The sequence below is a fragment of the Pelodiscus sinensis genome, chromosome 27 (assembly GCF_052426305.1).
Source record: "Pelodiscus sinensis isolate ZL-2025 chromosome 27, ASM5242630v1, whole genome shotgun sequence".
Taxonomy (NCBI): Eukaryota; Metazoa; Chordata; order Testudines; family Trionychidae; genus Pelodiscus; species Pelodiscus sinensis.
In genome coordinates this window covers 14,599,775-14,617,427 of record NC_143078.1, presented here as the reverse complement: position 1 = coordinate 14,617,427, position 17,653 = coordinate 14,599,775, and the positions used below count along the sequence as shown (strand labels likewise).

The window sequence follows — 17,653 nt, the reverse complement described above, 5'->3', positions numbered from 1 at the left end:
GGTGATGTGGAGCAGCACAGGGGGGAGGAGCGGGGGGGGATGTGGAGCAGCACAGGGGGGAGGAGCGGGGGGGATGTGGAGCAGCACAGGGGTGAGGAGCGGGGGGGGGGATGTGGAGCAGCACAGGGGCGAGGAGCGGGGGGGGGGGATGTGGAGCAGCACAGGGGTGAGGAGCGGGGGGGGGGATGTGGAGCAGCACAGGGGTGAGGAGCGGGGGGGGGGATGTGGAGCAGCACAGGGGCACCGGGGGAGCGGCCAGGGACAGGCTCTGCACAGAACGTGGGAACTATTTGGGGATGGGGCTGGCACGTTAGACCTGGTGAGATCAGTTGCCAGCTCTCCCGGACCGAAGGAATAGGTCCGATTGGCGGAAATGGCGGCTGGTCCGGAAGAGTTGGCAACTCTCCCGCCCGGGGTTGAGTGGCGGCTGCAGAGTGCAGAGCCCTGAGCCCCAGGGGTACTGGGGGCTGTGGAGCCCATGGCAGGGGCAGCTTGCAGTGAGACGCCCGAGGGCAGAGGGACCTTGGGGGGGCTGTCAAAGCCAATGGCGGCAGGACTCCAAGGGGGCTGGCAAAGTGCTTGGGGCCAGTGGGACCCCTTGGAGGCTGCCCGGAGGCCAGGCCCCGGGTGCAGGGCTGTGCCTATGGGTATGGGGCAGGGGTAGGTCATTGCGATGGAAAGTGGCTGCACAGATCCCCGCGTCAGAGGCCCCTCCTGGTGTGAGTCCTGCTCCAGGATTTGGTCCCAGGGAAATCGAGTGTCTTGGTATCTCAGGGTCACTTTCTGTAAAGTGGGGTCACTGGCACTGGCCTGCCTCTGAGTTTGGGGGTGACAGTTGTGGGTAGACAAGCTAATGAGCAGAGCCCCTTAAATGCACAGATCACCACCGATGTTTGTGGGTCGTGGCTTGGCCAGAGAGGCACATTTGGCTCTAATAAAAATAAATTGAGATCTACCTCTCTCCTAGAGCTGGAAGGGACCTCGCGAGGTCATCGAGTCCAGTCCCCTGCCCTCACGGCAGGACCAAGTACCAGCCCTGGTAGGTTTTCCCCAAATCCCTAAATGGCCCCCCTGAGGATTGAACCCACATCCCTGGGTTGAAACAGGTTAATGCTGAACCCACTGAGCTAACCCTCCCCCTTCATCCTTGCCAGCCTTGGAGCAGAGACCAGTGATGCAAAGCAAGCCTGTGAACTCGTGTGTGTTACTAAGGTGTGTCAGGCTCCAGAGCAGAGAAGAGGTTAGTGAAACCCTTGGTCAGTTACACGGGGCAATTCAGTGGACACCAGCGTTTCATGTCGCGTTACCGCTGGCCGTGCCTATGACAACAGCCGCCAGGGAAGAGCCTTGCAACCCTTCACAGTGTGTTAACTAAGCCTTTTTTTAAGCAGACAATTGATGGTGTTAACGAGGGCGGTGGACCCACTGGGGAGGAAGAGCAGCGGCAGGGAGGGGTTGGAGCTGCCCGTGCTGAAGTCTGACCCTGCCTCTTTCAGCAGAACGTGCGCGAGGAGAGTTGCCGAGAAGATGCCGTTTCTGTGTCTGGTGCTGCGTCTCCGCTGCAGCCGCTCTGCTGGGTAGAGGCAGGCCCAGCCTGTGGTCTGACCAGCCCCTGGCCTGGGCGAGGCGGTGCCTTTAGCCACCCGCGGGCACTGCGTGGACGCAGAGCGGAGGCTGTTTGGGTTGCTTAGCCAGACGTACGTCGGACGGAGCTGGATGCTCAGAGCCCAGTCTCCTGCCAGGAGTCACATTGTTATCAGTTCCTGGACTCGGGAGGCCTTGTGGGATCAGGCCAAGGACGGCCCTGCAGATGTGGTGAATCTGGGGGCCCCAGGAGCCGGGGGGGAGCAGCCATGACTGAAGTTCATTCCTGTCAGTCCCCATGTCCTCCCCCCCCACTCCTGTGTGACCCCCACATCAGCAAGGTCCAAGAAGGGACCTCACCCACTCCCCTCAGTATGTTTCCTGGTGTCAGTCCCCTCCCACTTCTAGCGCCTTTTGGCTCCTCGCCCTGCCTGCCAGGAACCGTGCAGACCCCTAAGTCGGCCCCAGTCTGTGACAAGCTGAGGCTTTGCTACCTTGGAGGACTCAGTGCTCCTGCCCCTACAGCGCTCGCTGCCTGTTCCCCAGTGCTGGAGACAGACCCAACCCCAGCCCCGCCTCCAGCACCTGCTCTAGCGGCCGGCTGGGATTCGCCCTTCCTAGCACTCCTCTCCCCTGCGGGAGAGTCCCTGTTTGCACCTTGGCAGGGCTTGTACTTAACAGGTTCCCCCGGCTGGCCGGGGTTAACTTCCGGGGGGAGGAGGGGAGAGATGCCAGCTGGGGGGCAGAGTTACAGGGCGTCTCTCTATCTGAGATCAGCCCTAGCCTCTCACCTGCTGAGCAATCGGAGCAAAGCCCCAGCCGCTTGTGCTGGGTCTAATGGGTCTCTTCTTGCAGCTCTTCTGCAAGCAGGAGCCGTGTCACCGTAACCGCAGCCTGGTCCCATCCGGGGCGCCATTTGCTCTGGGGTGGGAGGCACCGGCTCCTTCAGACCCTGGTTCTCACCCTCCTTCCCCCACCCAACTTTGAGGCTGCTGCCCGGGGCCAGCTGTCTGGGGTGGCAGGATTGGCCAGGCTGTCCCTTCGTCGCCCTGACCCAATCAGAGCAGCGCTATGTGCCCGGTTGCGTCGCCCCGCGCTCCAATGCAGCCGGGGGCAGTAGATTGTCTGGCGCAGCCTCTGGCTCTGCCCCCCTCTCCCTGCTGCTCAGGAAGCAGGAACTTGGCCCAGAGTTGAGTGCAGGGGGAGCCTGGCCCTAATCCCTGTCCTGGGACAGGACCAGCCTGCCACCTTCCTGCACCCTTCCAGGATGGGAGCCAGCTCCCACGTGGCCCACACTCAGCGGGGAGCCGAAGCAGGGTTACTGGCACAACCCTGTGCCCCCTGCAGTGCCCTGAGCCCGGTGACCCAGAGACTTTTCGCCGGCGTTTGAATTATCCAGCTGGGTCTTGCCACGGCCTGCAGCACCCAGCAGCTGAGTGCTGCCCATCCTCGCAGGACAGGAAGTGCCCCTGCCCACCTTTCCTGTGTGTGCCGGCGATGGGGTCTCCCCCGACCCAGGTTGCTTGGTTGGGGAGACAAGTGTCAGCTGCACGTGCATCAGGACCGCCGGGGCACTGTGGCACAAAGCCATGGGGGCCGCTGGGCCAGGCAGGCCGACTGCAAGGACGACCTCATCCTAACGCCCTGGAGCCTGCTGATCCTCGCCCCCTTGGCCTGTCTCAATCCGCCCATCTCCCAACGCAGCCCCCGCGCCTGTCCCGGCTGAGGCCCTGCTCCTGTTTTCCCAACCCGGCTCTTTCCACCCTCTCATGCCAGTGGGATGCAGTTCTTGCTGCGGCACAGGCGACCGGCAGATGGCACTGCAGCCCCGTCTCTCGCTCTTGAGGGCAGCCTGCTCTCTCTGGAAGTGGAGCTGGGGAGCAGCTGCTTCTTGGGAGGAGCCTGGGCTCACCCCTCGCGAAGGTGGGGGAGCAGCTGGCCAGTGCTGTAAAGCCAGGACTGCACCCATCTGGCACTGACCAGCCAACCTGATCTGCTCAGACGGTAACACCCTGGCTCGGAGAGGGAAGTGGGTCTAGCGACCGGAGCAGCAGTATGAAAATAAGGACTCCTGGGTTCTCTTCCTAGCTCTGGCATGGACTAGCTGTGGGACCTTGGGCAAGTCACGTTGTTCTGTGCCTCAGTTTCCCCGTATGTAGACTCAGAGTGGCAGCCCTTTCTTACTTTACAGCGCTTCTAAGGCTAAACTCGGCGTGTTTGGATCTCCCTGCAAGGACTGGATCTCATGCAGAGGGTGTTGCTGAGGCTGAATGTAAGAACAGCCCGACTGGGTCAGCCCAAATGTCCATCTAACCCAGTGTCCTATCTGCCAACCGTGGCCAATACCAGGTTCCCCAGAGGGGTTTAACTTCCACTTTTTAACAATGCCTTTCCCTTGGTTGTTAAGCCACGGTGGCACTTTTGGGGTTCTCTTACTGTGTTTTTTTAATTTGGGGGATACATTTAAGTTGGGCCTCTCTTATGGTGTCTTTGAAAAGTTGCCACGCAGCTTGCAGGGATTGACCTTTGCCGCTGTATCTTTTAATTTCCATTTAACTAACCGCCTCGTGTTTGCGTAGTTCCCTTTTCGGAAATTAAATGCCACTGCATTGGGCCGTGGGGATGTTTTTCCCACCACAGGGATGTTAAATGTAATTATGTTATGGTCACTATTTCCAAGTGGTCCAGCTGTAGCCACATCTTGGACCAGCCCCGGGAGAGCCATGTCCTGGTACGGCTTTAAGTTTCTTGAGTTGTTTTCTGTCTTGGATCCCCTATCTGGGCCTGAGCAGGGTGCAAAGTATCTTCCCATCGCCCCTTCCCTACACATCAGTTGTGGCTGGATTAAACCATAACAAAAGAGGAGCTGTGCTCAGGGTGATGCAACAAGTCCCCGCTTGTGAGCCTGATCCTGCCTCACCAGACCCAGCCTGGCAGCTGAATTCCTGGGGCTCTCTCCAGCTCTGTGCCAGGGCAGGAGATACCCCAGACTGCCAATCCCTCATGGGTCTGGTGGTCACGTCCGTGCCAGGTAGGTGGGGTGACTCCATCTGCAGAGGCCTGTGGCAGGGATATCTGGGACTGGCTGGATTCTGGCTGCACCTCTGGGGATGCCAGGAACCTGGGCACCCTTAGATCTGTCTGTGGGATTCTGCTTTCAGGGGACTTAACTCTCTGGGCACTGGCCCCACAGTGGCGGCCAAGCCGGATGAGCCGTGGGTCTCGATGGGGGTTGCTGTCCGAGCATTTGAATTGCACAGAGGGGGCCATGTGGGTGTCTGGTGCTACCACCCAACAGCACCATTGTACTCCAAGCACGGGGATGAACGGTGAACTCAGAGCCCTGCCAGGGATGTGAAGGGCCTTCCAGAGCGATGCCACAGGGCTCGGCTCACCTGGGGAAAAGGGGCCCTTCAAGGGATCCCAGGACCTTGCTTTGCCTGGAAAGGGCTTTCTTGGCAAGGTGGAGGGGATCTGAGGCCATTCCCCGGAGCCGTCCTTCTGGCTCCTCAGGTTGCACAGAGCCCCAGAACTGTCGCCAGCTCGGATGCCCTGCAGCCCTGCTCCTGTCTGCTGCCCCTTCGCTGAGCCGCTGGGGGCTGGCCTGGTGGGAATGCAGCCGCCAGAGGCTGCTCAGGGACTGGGGTGCCTCGCAGATGGGCCAAGATGGAGTGGAGGAAGAGTGGGAAGACATTCTCACGCCTTTGCTAGAGTGGGAAGGCTGGGGAATGGCTGAGCCAAGGAATTCAGATTGGCAGCAGCTGGGTGGGGCCAGGGACCAGCCCTGCACCCCTGGAAATCTTGGGGGACAGAGACTCTGTCCCGTCACAATGTGAGTTTGCGGGCGCTGAGTGTGCACTTCCCGCAGGTCCCACTGGCACCTGCAGAGAGGACAAGGATGGAAGGTGGGGGAGTTGCAGTCAGGACTGAGCAGGGGCTGCAGAGCTGGGGTGGTGGGGGACTTGGGGGTGACTGCAGGAGGGGCTGGGGGGCTTTGGCAGAGCTGTCTGGGGAGCCCAGGGCCGGAATAAGGGGGAGGCGATAGGTTGGAATTCAAGGGCGTGAGCCCGGCTGGCGGGGGTGGGAGAGGAGTGGAGTAGCGGGACGCTGCGGGTGGGGACTGAGGCCTGCGAGCAGAGCGGTGTGGGAAGGAAGTGCAGGGTGAGGGGAGCGGAGGCGTGGCTGGGAAGGAGAGGCGCTGGGGGGGGGGGCCTGTCTTAGGCCTGGAGCTGTCCGTTTTAGTTGCACAATCACAGAGTTTCCGGAGGAGGGGAATGGATGGCAGGGCCCGGCGATGCCCAGGCTGCCGGCTGCTCCCTCTGCACAGGTCGCTGTGTGGTGAGTGAGCAGCTCCAGGGGCCGGGCTGAATCCTTGCTCAGAGCAGGAGGGTTTAGGGGAGGTGGGAGACAAGGGTGGCGGGTATCCTGGGCAGGGACGGGCTGTGCCTGCCAAACATCCCATCATGGCCCTGCCTGCAGGCCAGCCTGCCTCCTGCAGGGCCTGGGCGGCTCGTGCTGGCCACGCTGCCTGAGCACCGGGGGTGGGGGGCGCTGGGACCGTCTTGCCCAGTTGCTGTGGGCACTAAGGTTGCGGTGCACCAGGGCTGGGGCCTTGCGTCCCACCCCCACCTGTCCAGTGCTGTGTCGGGGGGAATGATGGGGATGCTTTGGGCTCATGCGGGGGAGGGGATAGACAAGACACAGGTAGGAGGGGCGGGGCCTCAGGTAGGAGGGGCGGGGCCTCAGGTAGGAGGGGTGGGGCTGGGTGTTATCCTTTCTGGGCAGCCACTATCCACCATGACCCAGATGCCCTGGCTCCATGGGGTGGCTTGGGAGTGGAGGGGCGGGGGTTAATAGCCAGATGGGAAGAGCCAGATGGGAGGAGCCGTCACTGGGAGGCACCCCCCCCCCCCCCCAAGGGCTGTCTAGCCCCAGGCTCTCCCTCACTCTTTCCATGAGTCACCTTGGCTCTGTGACTCAACAGGCCCCACCCAGCACCCTCAGCCCTGCGCTCTGGCCTGGCAGCTCACAAAGGGGGCACACGCGCTCCGGCGAGCACCGACACGTGCACACCCCCGATACACGCATGCACACGCACGCACACATCCCCCATGTGCCTTTGCAAACACGTCTGCCTGTGCACGCCCCGACCCAGCAGCCTGCTGGTGCCTGCGCTTTATGGGGAGCTCTGCAGGGCGGCCTGGAGTCCCCAGTTCTCCTCCCACCTTTCCATCGCTGCCGTCCTTGCTGCTCCTCTGGACAGCGAGGGCCAGAGCCCTCTTTGCCCTGCCCCCAGCACCATGCCCCTGGTCTCTACCCCAGGAGCAGCAGGGCTCTGTGAGGAAGGAGTCTGGCTCTGTCTTGTACAGAAGCCAGGGCCCAGCTGGGCAGGAATTTGCCTCGTGGTAAGAGGGCTGGGCAGAGACCGAGCAGCCCCTGGGCCCAGCCTGCTCCTGGAGGCGGACCGTTTCCTACGACCGGGCAAGCCATGGCTAGGTGCCCCTCCTGGGCTGCATGCAGGGGGACTTCCCGCCCCAACCCCTGAGCTGAGCCATCTGGGGTGTGTCTAGGGAGTAAGGCTGAGCAGGGAGCCTGCGGCCATCTGGAGCAGGCAGCACGTGGCCTGTCTGCACAGCAGGTCCAGGGCTGCTAGTCGGCACTAAGAGCATGCCTGGGATCCCAAACCCTCCTGCCAGCCCCTGCATGGCGGGCACACCAGGAAACGGAGTGTGTGGCAGCTAACACAGGCAAAGATCTGCCTGCTGCCCCAGGCAGACTGGCATTGGGGTTGGGTCCCGGCTGCGAGGGGCTGGGTGTGCTACGGGGCTAATTCCGCCCAGGGGTGCCATGGACCCCGTGGGGGAGGGGATGGTCATGGCTCTCTGACAGCTGGGGTGAGGCAATTAAGTTGGCGAGACGGGGTCCCGACAGACAGCCGGTTCCTTCGCCCCTGGACCGAGGCCCCGCCCAGGCTCTCCCTCTTCCTCCTCCTCACCTCCCCGCTCCACTGGATTCCTTGGGACCTACTCATCAGCTGATCTGCGGCCAGAACCACTGTGGCTGGTGGATGCTAAGCACTCCCTTTTTCCCATGGATGCTTGAGTCCTGGGACCCCCACAAGTCAGCACCTAGGGCAGAGGCAAGCAAGACACAGCCTGGAGCCGGATCCAGCCCGCCAAGCCTTTCAGTTCGGCCCATGGCCTGCCCTGCCGGGACCCTCGGCATGGAGCAGCCTCACACTGCTCAAAACGGCTGATTGCTCCATGCGGCTCTCTATGCTGTTCTGGGGAAGGAGGGGCGTGGCTTCATGTGCTGCCCTCACCCTCACCACAATCTCTCAGCTCCTATTGGATGGAAACCCGCCAATGGGACCTGAGATTGTGCTGGGGGTGGAGTCAGCACATGAAGCCTCAGCCAGTGGCATTGAGCCTGAGGCTGTGGCAGGCAGGGAGCTCCCTAGGTAAGCGCCCCATGGCCAGAGCCTGCATCTGGCATCTCACCCCCTCCCACACACCAACTCCCTGCTCCAGGTCACCACGCAAACCCTCTGCACCCCCTACCCATAGGCTCCCTCCCTGACCCGGCACCCGCTCCAACACCCTTCCCCCAGGCCAGAATCCCCTCCTGCACCCTGACCTTGCACTCCAATCCCCTGCCCGAGGTCACACCCCTCTCCTTCCCCCATACCCGCTCCCAGACCCCACATCCTCTCCCACACCCCAGTGCCCTACCGCGAGCTCCCTTCCACACACAACCTCCATCCCCCCTCCATAGGAAGGTGCAGCCCCTGGCCACTTACCAAAATCTTAGAGTGGCCCTCATCTAAAACTGTTGCCACCCCAGCCTAGTCCGTTCTGCTCCTTGGAGCCCAGAGCATTCCCTGCAAATCTGGAACCAGAGCCATCGCATTACAGACAAGCCGAGGCGCGCCATTGCCTGGTTGGCGCACAGGCCTGGGCAGCCGTGGCAATGGGTCCAGGTTGCAGAATTCTTGGTGAGGGACTGAGGGTGTGGTGGCACTAGTCCCTTTGCACGGTGGCTTTTCTACTTTGCGTTGGGGTACTAGGCGCTGCTGCTTTAAAACCGGGGTGTGCCTGCTAGCCGCTGTGCCTCGGAGGGAGCGGAGGGGGCTGGCCCTGCCGGAGCCAGCGATGAGGGCAAAACTGGCTTCACTAAAACCAGCAGGGAAGTGTGGCTTGGGCACTGATGGGGCCTGGCTGCCCGAGGGGGCTGCTAGCGAGCTGCCGGGCCCTTGGCTGGTTGGGCATTCCTGGGACTAACGCTGCGCTGCCGAATGGATCCTTGGAGGCTCCCAGATGGGATGAGTTTGGTGGGTCTCAGTCCCAGCTTCCTCATCCAAGCCCACCACCAGCTTTTCCCCAGGCTGTCAGCCCTTCGGGGCAGGCCTTGTCTCCTCTGAGGGCCAGCTCTCCATCGGGCCCTCTAGTGTGGGGTGGGGGATCCCCCCCCGATGGATTTGTGGGAGCTGGGGACACTGGCTGTCACCCTGCAGCGGGGAGGTGAGTCGGTGACCTGTGCCTGTCGCCTGCGGGGGGGGGGGGGGGCGAGCAGCGCAGAGTAAGCAGGAAGGTGTTAAAAGCGCTGAGATCATCCAGAAGAAATCTCATAATCGTCTGGGCTGCTTAGCTCCCTATCGTTGGATTGTTTGCAGCTGGCAGTGCCTAGAGAAGTGACTTGACAAAGGCCACTGAGTGAGTCGATGGCAGAGCCAGGAGTCCTGCTTCCCTCTTGGAGAGCCCACTAGAACATCCGGTCGGCTCTGGCCCCAGGCCCGTTACCTAGGCCACACGCCCAGCCCCGAAAGACAATTGGTGGGATTGCCCTTAGCCGAAGGAAGCTAACAACCAGAGAGGTTTCCTGCCTGCTCCGTGACTCAGGAGCCATGGCTTGGCAGGATCTGCAGGCTCTCTGGAGAGGCTGACCTGGGAAGGAAAGGGTTAGCCCAGGCCGCCCAGAGCTCTGCAGAGTCTGGCAGGGAGCTGGACACCTCCGCCCACGCCTACGTGCGGGGTAAACTGGCAAGGAGCAAGCATCATCAGCAAACCAGAGAATGTACAGGCAATATGTATGGTGTGTGGGTGTAAACTCTGTGTGTGTGTGTGTGTACAGACGGGGGGAGGGGTGTAAAGTGTGTGTGTACAGGCACTGTGTGTATAGACTGGGGGTATAAACAGTCTCTGTGTTTGTGTGTGGACTGTGGGGAGTGTAAACAGTGTCTGTGTGAGTACAGACTGTGTGTGCGTGTTTATAGACTGGGAGATGTGTGTGTATGTTTATAGACTGCGAGGTGTAAACAATGTGTGTATATAGCCTTTGTGTGTAAGTTTATAGACTGTGTGTGTGGGGGGGGTAAGCTGGGTGGGGGATGCATAGTGTGTGTGTGTGTGTGTGTGTGTGCATGTTTATAGACTGTGTGAGGTGTAAACAATGCATGTGTGTGTTTCTAGACCATGGGGTTGTAAGCAGTGTGTGTGTTTATAGATTGTAGGGGGGTGTAATTGTGTGTGAGTGTAAACAATGTATGTGTGTGTCTGTTTATAAAGTGTGTGGGGTGTAAATAGTCTGTGTGTGTGTGTGCGAGTGTGTTTATAGACTGTAGGGGGTGTGATTGTGTGTGAGTGCAAACAATGTATGCGTGTGTCTGTTTATAAAGCGTGTGGGGTGTAAATAGTCTGTGTGTGTGTGTGTGTGTGTGTGTGCGAGTGTGTTTATAGACTGTAGGGGGTGTGATTGTGTGTGAGTGCAAACAATGCATGTGTGTGTCTGTTCCTAAAGCGTGTGGGGTGTAAATAGTCTGTGTGTGTGTGCGAGTGTGTTTATAGACTGTAGGGGGTGTGATTGTGTGTGAGTGCTAACAATGCATGCGTGTGTCTGTTCCTAAAGCGTGTGGGGTGTAAATAGTCTGTGTGTGTGCGTGCGAGTGTGTTTATAGACTGTAGGGGGTGTGATTGTGTGTGAGTGCAAACAATGCATGTGTGTGTCTGTTCCTAAAGCGTGTGGGGTGTAAATAGTCTCTGTGTGTGTGTGCGAGTGTGTTTATAGACTGTAGGGGGTGTGATTGTGTGTGAGTGCTAACAATGCATGCGTGTGTCTGTTCCTAAAGCGTGTGGGGTGTAAATAGTCTGTGTGTGTGCGTGCGAGTGTGTTTATAGACTGTAGGGGGTGTGATTGTGTGTGAGTGCAAACAATGCATGTGTGTGTCTGTTCCTAAAGCGTGTGGGGTGTAAATAGTCTGTGTGTGTGTGCGAGTGTGTTTATAGACTGTAGGGGGTGTGATTGTGTGTGAGTGCTAACAATGCATGCGTGTGTCTGTTCCTAAAGCGTGTGGGGTGTAAATAGTCTGTGTGTGTGCGTGCGAGTGTGTTTATAGACTGTAGGGGTGTGATTGTGTGTGAGTGCAAACAATGCATGTGTGTGTGTGTTCCTAAAGCGTGTGGGGTGTAAATAGTCTGTGTGTGTGCGTGCGAGTGTGTTTATAGACTGTAGGGGGTGTGATTGTGTGTGAGTGCAAACAATGCATGTGTGTGTGTGTTCCTAAAGCGTGTGGGGTGTAAATAGTCTGTGTGTGTGTGCGTGCGAGTGTGTTTATAGACTGTAGGGGGTGTGATTGTGTGTGAGTGCTAACAATGCATGTGTGTGTCTGTTCCTAAAGCGTGTGGGGTGTAAACAGTCTGTGTGTGTGCGTGCGAGTGTGTTTATAGACTGTAGGGGGTGTGATTGTGTGTGAGTGCTAACAATGCATGTGTGTGTCTGTTCCTAAAGCGTGTGGGGTGTAAACAGTCTGTGTGTGTGTGCGCGAGTGTGTTTATAGACTGTAGGGGGTGTGATTGTGTGTGAGTGCTAACAATGCATGTGTGTGTGTGTTCCTAAAGCGTGTGGGGTGTAAATAGTCTGTGTGTGTGCGTGCGAGTGTGTTTATAGACTGTAGGGGGTGTGATTGTGTGTGAGTGCAAACAATGCATGCGTGTGTCTGTTCCTAAAGCGTGTGGGGTGTAAACAGTCTGTGTGTGCGTGTGCGGCCCCACAGCAGCCACCTGGCAGCCTCCCCGCAGCAGCAGAAGCGCCGGCGGTGCCGAGGGGCAGGGCCCACGTGACGCCCCGCCGGGCCGGGGACACAGACACTTTGTTCAGGATGCTGCCGCGGCGGCGGCTCCCATTGTGGCGGGGCTGCGCGCGGAGCGGGGCTGCCGGCGCGATGGGGAGCCCCGGGAGCCGCCGCGCGCGCGGGGCGTGAGGCCGGGGCCGCACGGTGAGTGCCGGGCGCGGGCTGCTTGCGCGGGGCCGGGGCCATAGGGCGGGGCGCTGCGCGGGGCCGGGGCCATAGGGCGGGGCGCGGCGGGAGCCCCCGCAGCCGGGCTGACACCTGCCCGTGGGGCCGGGGCGCGCATGTCCCTGCTGGCGCTGCCCGCCGGGCACCCCTGCGCGCCTCGCCCCCGGGCTGGGGCCAGAGGGGAGCTGGTCCAGCACTGCCCCCCCCCCCGGGCCAGCGGTGGGACCCTGGCGTGGAGCCCCTGGCTGTGCCCAGGGGTCGGGGGTTGGGGGGGGCTCCTCAGCCCTACCAAGAGTCGGGTGCGCCCTGGCACGCAGCCAGCCGCTGTGCCAGCGGTTCTGGCAGCAAGTGGGCAGCTCCCAGGCAGCCTCCCCTCTCCCCTTTGACCCTGCGCCTCCTGTCCGCCTTGCCCGGGCGGCGCGGGGTGCCTGTGCCCAGGGCATGGTCTGTGCCCGGGCCATGGGGAGCAGCAGGCACAGGCTGAGCACGAGACAGGAACTGAGCAATGAGAAACTTCCCAAGCCCTGCAGCTCCCCGCGGATGCCAGGGAAGCGTCTCCAGGCTGGGCCTTTCCCGGGCTCTGGCCGGCAGGGTGTGGCTGGCACAGCCTGGTCAGTGTGGGGATTCCCAGTGGGGCTGTGGTGGGACCCAGCAGTGTGTGTTCCAGACCGGGCTGGCCATGTTCCTGGTACCCCGGGGGAATAAGTCCCTGGGGGCAGCAGTGTGCTGGGCCAGGCGCCTCCTGGGCTGGGAAGGGTGTTTTCACTAGAGGAAGTGAGAACTGGACTGCGGCCATGGTGATCTTAGGCCCAAGGCAGCTGAGACAGATTGGAGAGCAGAGCTGGTCACGGGGGAGGCAGCAGGAGACTGGGAGAAGCAGGACTCCTGGGTTCTGCCACTTACCTACTCTGTGACCTTGGTCAAGTCACGTAGGCAAACATTTTCAGTTATTATTATTTGTCTTAGACTCCCACCAAAACTGGGTTTCAGGGCACCACCATGCTGGGCACTGCCCTGAGCGAGAGATGGTCCCTGCCCCAGAGCTCACAATCCAAATAGAGACGTCAGGGCAGGGGAAACTGAGGCACGGAGGAGGCAGTGACTTGCACAAAGTGGCAGCAGAAAAGAGCCCAGCTCTCCCAAGTCCCCGTCCAGAACACCCGAACCACTCCACAGCTGGGGCAGGTTGGCTATGCAGAAATGGAGGCACCCAGAATCACAATATATTGGCATAAACCATCCTCCACAGAAAAATGCAGGCCCTGGTGTGGGGCATGCCCGCCTGTCAGGAGGGATCAGGAGGTTTTGTGCCAAAGCACATGGAGGTCTCTGATGAAAAGTGCTGCCCGGGTACAGGCGGGTCATGTCACTGAACACCAACCTGTGGGAGGACACGTTTCCTCGCCTGCAGGGGGCGCCCTTTGCTGCCCATCCAGCACTCGCTCCGTATCTCTGCCACAGCAGTTTGCTTCTCACCCGGCTGTTACCAGCTGGGGACATTGGCGTCGGCTGGATACCGCTTGTGCCCCCACCCCCATGCTAACCCGTGACGTTTGCTCTGGAGACGTATTTCTGGGCCCCGGGGCATGGTCTGCCTGGTGCCACCAGGCCAAAAGCCCTGTAAGTTCTGGGGGGGGGGTAACTAACCCCCTGGCATGGCTATGGGACACACGCGGTGCCGGGGTGCTCAGACCCTCTCGGTGCACCCCCGTTTGAATACAGAGCGTGTCTGTTTCTCCCTTCCATTCGTTCCGGGACAGCCACAGTGACTGCGTGGGCTAAGCAGGAAAGGGGCACGTGGATTTTAGCTCCCTGGTGTTAAACCAAGGGACCTGTCTTGCACTATCCAGTACAGAGCCGTGCAATTCCCTGAGCCCACCCCCCTGCAGGCCCCCTAACCACACCCATCCATTCCCTGCCCCGTAAACTCTGCACTCTTACTCTCTGCCCCATCCCCGTGGCACAGGCCCAGCCAGACCTCCCTAGTGCCTCGCCCACAAGCCACCTGCCTGCCTCCCACGGACACCCTTTTGCCCACCCTGGGCTGGGATGTGGTCCATCTTAGCAGCCCATGTTCCAGCTGGGGAAACTGAGGCCAGAAATCAGCCCCTGGCCCCCCAGCTGGGTTCTCTAACGCAATCCTGGCTGCTCTGGCTGAGTCATGCTGGGTGATCTCAGGGATGCCGACTGGAGGGGGGGAGCTGCTGTTTGGGGGTGGGAGTGGCTGTCTCCGGTTACAGCGCTCTGCTGGGCTGAGTCATTTACCAGAATGCTGAGTAACTGGATACGCGAATAGGGGATGACACTGGAGCCGGCAGACCACGGAGCCTCTCAATGGGCTGAGAGCAGCTTGCTGGCCCCCTTCTCCTGCACCACCCCCCCCCCCCCCCAAGTCAGGCCCAGCCCCTGGACCGGCAGGAGCAGCATGTGGCACATGTGTGATTTGCAAGATCTGCAGAGACCACCTTCCGGTCGGTGCAGCATCTTGGACCAGGGAAGCAGAGACCCGGGCTCCCTTTCCAGCTGCACTGCTGATGTGTTAGCTGCCTGCCCGGTTGGCACTGGGCAGCAGGAGCAGAGGGGGCTGGGCACCACGGCACGGCACAGGGAGGGCACCCCCAAGGTGATGGGGACAGATTGCCAGGTTGCTAGGTGAAGGAGCAGGCCCCCAGCTGCCAGGATGGGCACTGCCCTGGATGCCAGGGTGCCCGGAGGGTGAGGCTTCCGCAGAGCTCACCCTACGCCACTGGAGGCCTCCAGTCTCCACTATGGCTGGGCCAGAAGAGCTTTATGCTGAGCCAGCTGCCAAGTCCCTCCTGCCCCGCCTGACTGGGGCCTGCGGTGCATTCCACCACGTCCCACCACACGGGCTGCCCACGAGTGGGAGCAGAGCCGCCAATGGGGGACCTGGCTAATCCCCGGGCCAAGCGGCAGGGCAGGGGTGGCTTCGGTTACTGGCCGCGGCCCTGGAATGCCGTGGGCTGGGTTCTGGTGCCTCACATCCTGTCTGAGCTGCAGAGTAGCCTGGGCTGGTCTCCGCTTCTCTTTTCAGGCTTGGTTCTCTGCAAACTTTGCTAGCAGAGGGGGTCGGACCTAGAACACAGGCCTGGCCAGCCCAGTGTGGAGGCTCTGACAGTGCCCGGCCTGTCCTTCAGAGGACGATGCAAGGACCCCTCCACCACAGTGGGCAATTATGGAGCAGGCCTGCACAGGGAGGCGTTTCTTCCTGACCCTGTCAGCGGGAAGGTGGCTCAGGCCCTGATTTTTAATCCATAATGTAGCAGGGCTGTTCCCATTGTCAATCCCTCTTTGAGTCCTCCAAGGCTCTTGGCCTCAGTGGTATCCAGTGGCAGTGAGTTCCACAGGTCAGTTCTGCACCATGTAAAGTAAATATTTCCTTGCATTAATTAGGCAGCAGATGCCCCATTGGAGACAACGCTGCTGTTGTTCGCTACGCAGTGCTGTGGAGGGGCATGGCCCCATGGAGGCACTGCCCTATGGAGCTTACAGGCCATGGGAGTGACAGGAGGTGGGGGAGGGGAAGGGCCGGATGAGGACAGAGGCCCACTGATCACATGGTCATTTGGGAGGTCGGCCTTGTTCCTGAACAGCCCCAGTTGTCCAGTGCTGCGGAGCAATGGTCAGAATTTCTCAGGTCCCCGGCGAACATGGTGGAAGAGTGCAGGAGGGCACTGGGGAGGGATGGAGGTGCAGAGGGGCTTAGGTGTGGCAGGATCTTGCGGAGGCTGCTGGGGGTGGGTGGGTCAGGCCACGTGGGGTGATGCAGGAGCGGGCTGGAGTTGAGGGGTGACAGGCTGGAGGAGATCCGCTCTTGGGGATCACGGGAACTTCCTAGAAGGATGCAGGCAGCACAGGGTCTGCTCCGTCACGGAGGCTGCCAGGCCAGGCCCATCCCGGGGCTGTAGCGAAGTTCACGAGGCTGCCTGGCAGTGGGGAACCTGGGACCACTGAAGCTCAGGAGAGCGAGAGATCAGGCCCAGGAGCTCAGCTGCAGCCCTACCAGTCAGTAAGTATGCAGCCACCTAGGGCACCAGGAAATGTGGGGCACCAAATTGCCCCAGATGTCGTGGTGCCCTGGGCAGCTGCATGCTGCAGACGGGGCGCTGCCGGTTCCAGCGGCAGCCCCCTCCCTTGCGCCCCCTCCCTGGGCTGGACCATCCGTGGGGAGGTGCGGGGCCTGGGACACTCCCCCGTTCCTGCCCCCATCCCACCTCTTTCCAGAGTGATGCAGCCCGGGGGGTTGGCAGCCGGGCTCAGGGCCCCCACACGCTCACTGGCGGCAGCATGGGGACGTGGAGTCACCTGGCTCCCAGCCACATTGCTCTGCTTCCACAGGGAGTGCGGGGGGCTTCTCCTAGCCCCCTCCCCTGAGCAATGCCACTGGGAGCCGGAGGAGCAGAGCAGCCCCTGCTGCCTCCCTCCCCTGCCCCCAGAGCTCCTGCCCCTGCTGATTTGGCTCCTGAGCCCCTGAGTCTGAGCATCACTGTCTTAGGCCATTTGCTCCTGACCCTTTGCGGGCATGGGGGGTCTGCCTAGGGGCAGCCCTGGGGGTGCAGGATTGAGGTGGGGGGGAATCGGGAAGCTGGGGCAGGCGAGCGGAGGAGGGGTCGGGGAAGCAGAGGGAACACGGGGGTGGGTCTGTCGCTGATGTGACCCTGCTGAAATGCCCAGCGGTCCCCAAGGGGTTGGACAGCTTGTGTCTCTCTGACCCCTGGGCCCTGCCCTTCCTGGTGCAGCCGTGCCGGGCTACCGGGGCCTGGCCGGGAAGCCCCAGCGGCCCAGGACTAAAGCAGCACTTAGCTGGCTCAGCGTGTCTCATTCCGGCCCGGCGGTGTCAGGAGAGCGGGCCCCGGTCGCTGGGACCTGGGTTATAAATAACCTGCTGAGCTGCGCGTTTTCTCCTGCTCCCGCCCCGCACTGCAACCCGCGGCCCGGAAAAAGGTGTTTCCGGCCGGCTGCCGTTTGAGCTGGGCGTGGCAGGCCAGATGGGACCCGTCGGGAGAGAAAGTGGGCGACAGACGCTGCCACGCGGAGGGGGACATACGATCCTCCCCCACTCCGGGGCGGGCACGTGAAAAGCAGGAGTAACAGCTTGTTGGACCATCCCCCACGGAAGGGGGGCCCCAGACAGATGGAGCCCAGCCCCCGGCTCAGTCTGTGCCGTTCTCCTGGCCCCACCGCGGGCCGGGGGAGCTGCGGCGTGTTCCCGAGCGGCGGGCGAGCCTCGTGGCACCTCTCGCTGCAGGTGCCGTGTCGCTGGCTCCGAGAGGGAGCTGTTGCTGCTTTGATTTACCCATCAAAGGAGCCGTGTGGTTTTGCTGCCCGGCACACCCCCCCGCCACAGTGCTCTAGCCACGGGGGACGCTGGCTCCCCGCCGTGTCTGCTGCCGGGCGCCCTGGTCCTAACCTTGAGCTGTCTGTGGGCTCCGGGTGGCTTCATTTTGAGGCCTGGCACCTCTGGGCCCAGCAGTTCAGAGCCTGGCACCTTCACTCCAAATGAAGCCCTGGGTCCCCGAGGCCAGACAGGGATGTGGGAGGAGGGATGTGGCAGCCATTGGCTTGCTCCTTCCCCAGACGGGGCAAACCCCCAGGGAGCAAGCGCCCAGGCTGGGCCGTGTTTCACAGGGCTCACCGCCCCTGCACCCGCCTAGCCATTCCACAGCAGACCCGCGGGCGGTGCAGGAACGAATCCAGCTGCCCCCGAGCCCGGCTTGCATTGGCCCTGCCCGGTGGGCAAGTTCCCAGAGAGAGGCGCAG

The 17,653-nt window shown here is 61.4% G+C and overlaps 1 protein-coding gene and 1 long non-coding RNA gene across 4 annotated transcripts in view; both read left to right on the top strand.

The window, feature by feature from the left end:
• The first annotated feature begins 202 nt into the window (after window positions 1-202).
• Window positions 203-4,422, top strand: LOC106731474 (uncharacterized). Its single transcript, XR_001367746.4, has 4 exons — window positions 203-719; window positions 968-1,039; window positions 1,155-1,240; window positions 1,497-4,422. It is a non-coding gene; the product is annotated as an uncharacterized LOC106731474 (long non-coding RNA).
• Window positions 4,423-5,807: 1,385 nt separating this feature from the next.
• NAV1 (neuron navigator 1) overlaps window positions 5,808-17,653 on the top strand; it is a 227,319-nt gene continuing 215,473 nt past the window's right edge. For 2 of the 3 annotated variants that reach the window (XM_075910185.2, XM_075910182.2), the window contains exon 1: window positions 10,008-11,854. The gene's annotated coding sequence lies outside the window, so the exon portion shown is untranslated. Of the gene's footprint in view, window positions 5,923-10,007; window positions 11,855-17,653 lie in introns of those variants that run through there. The other variant, XM_075910183.2, reaches the window with a different exon arrangement.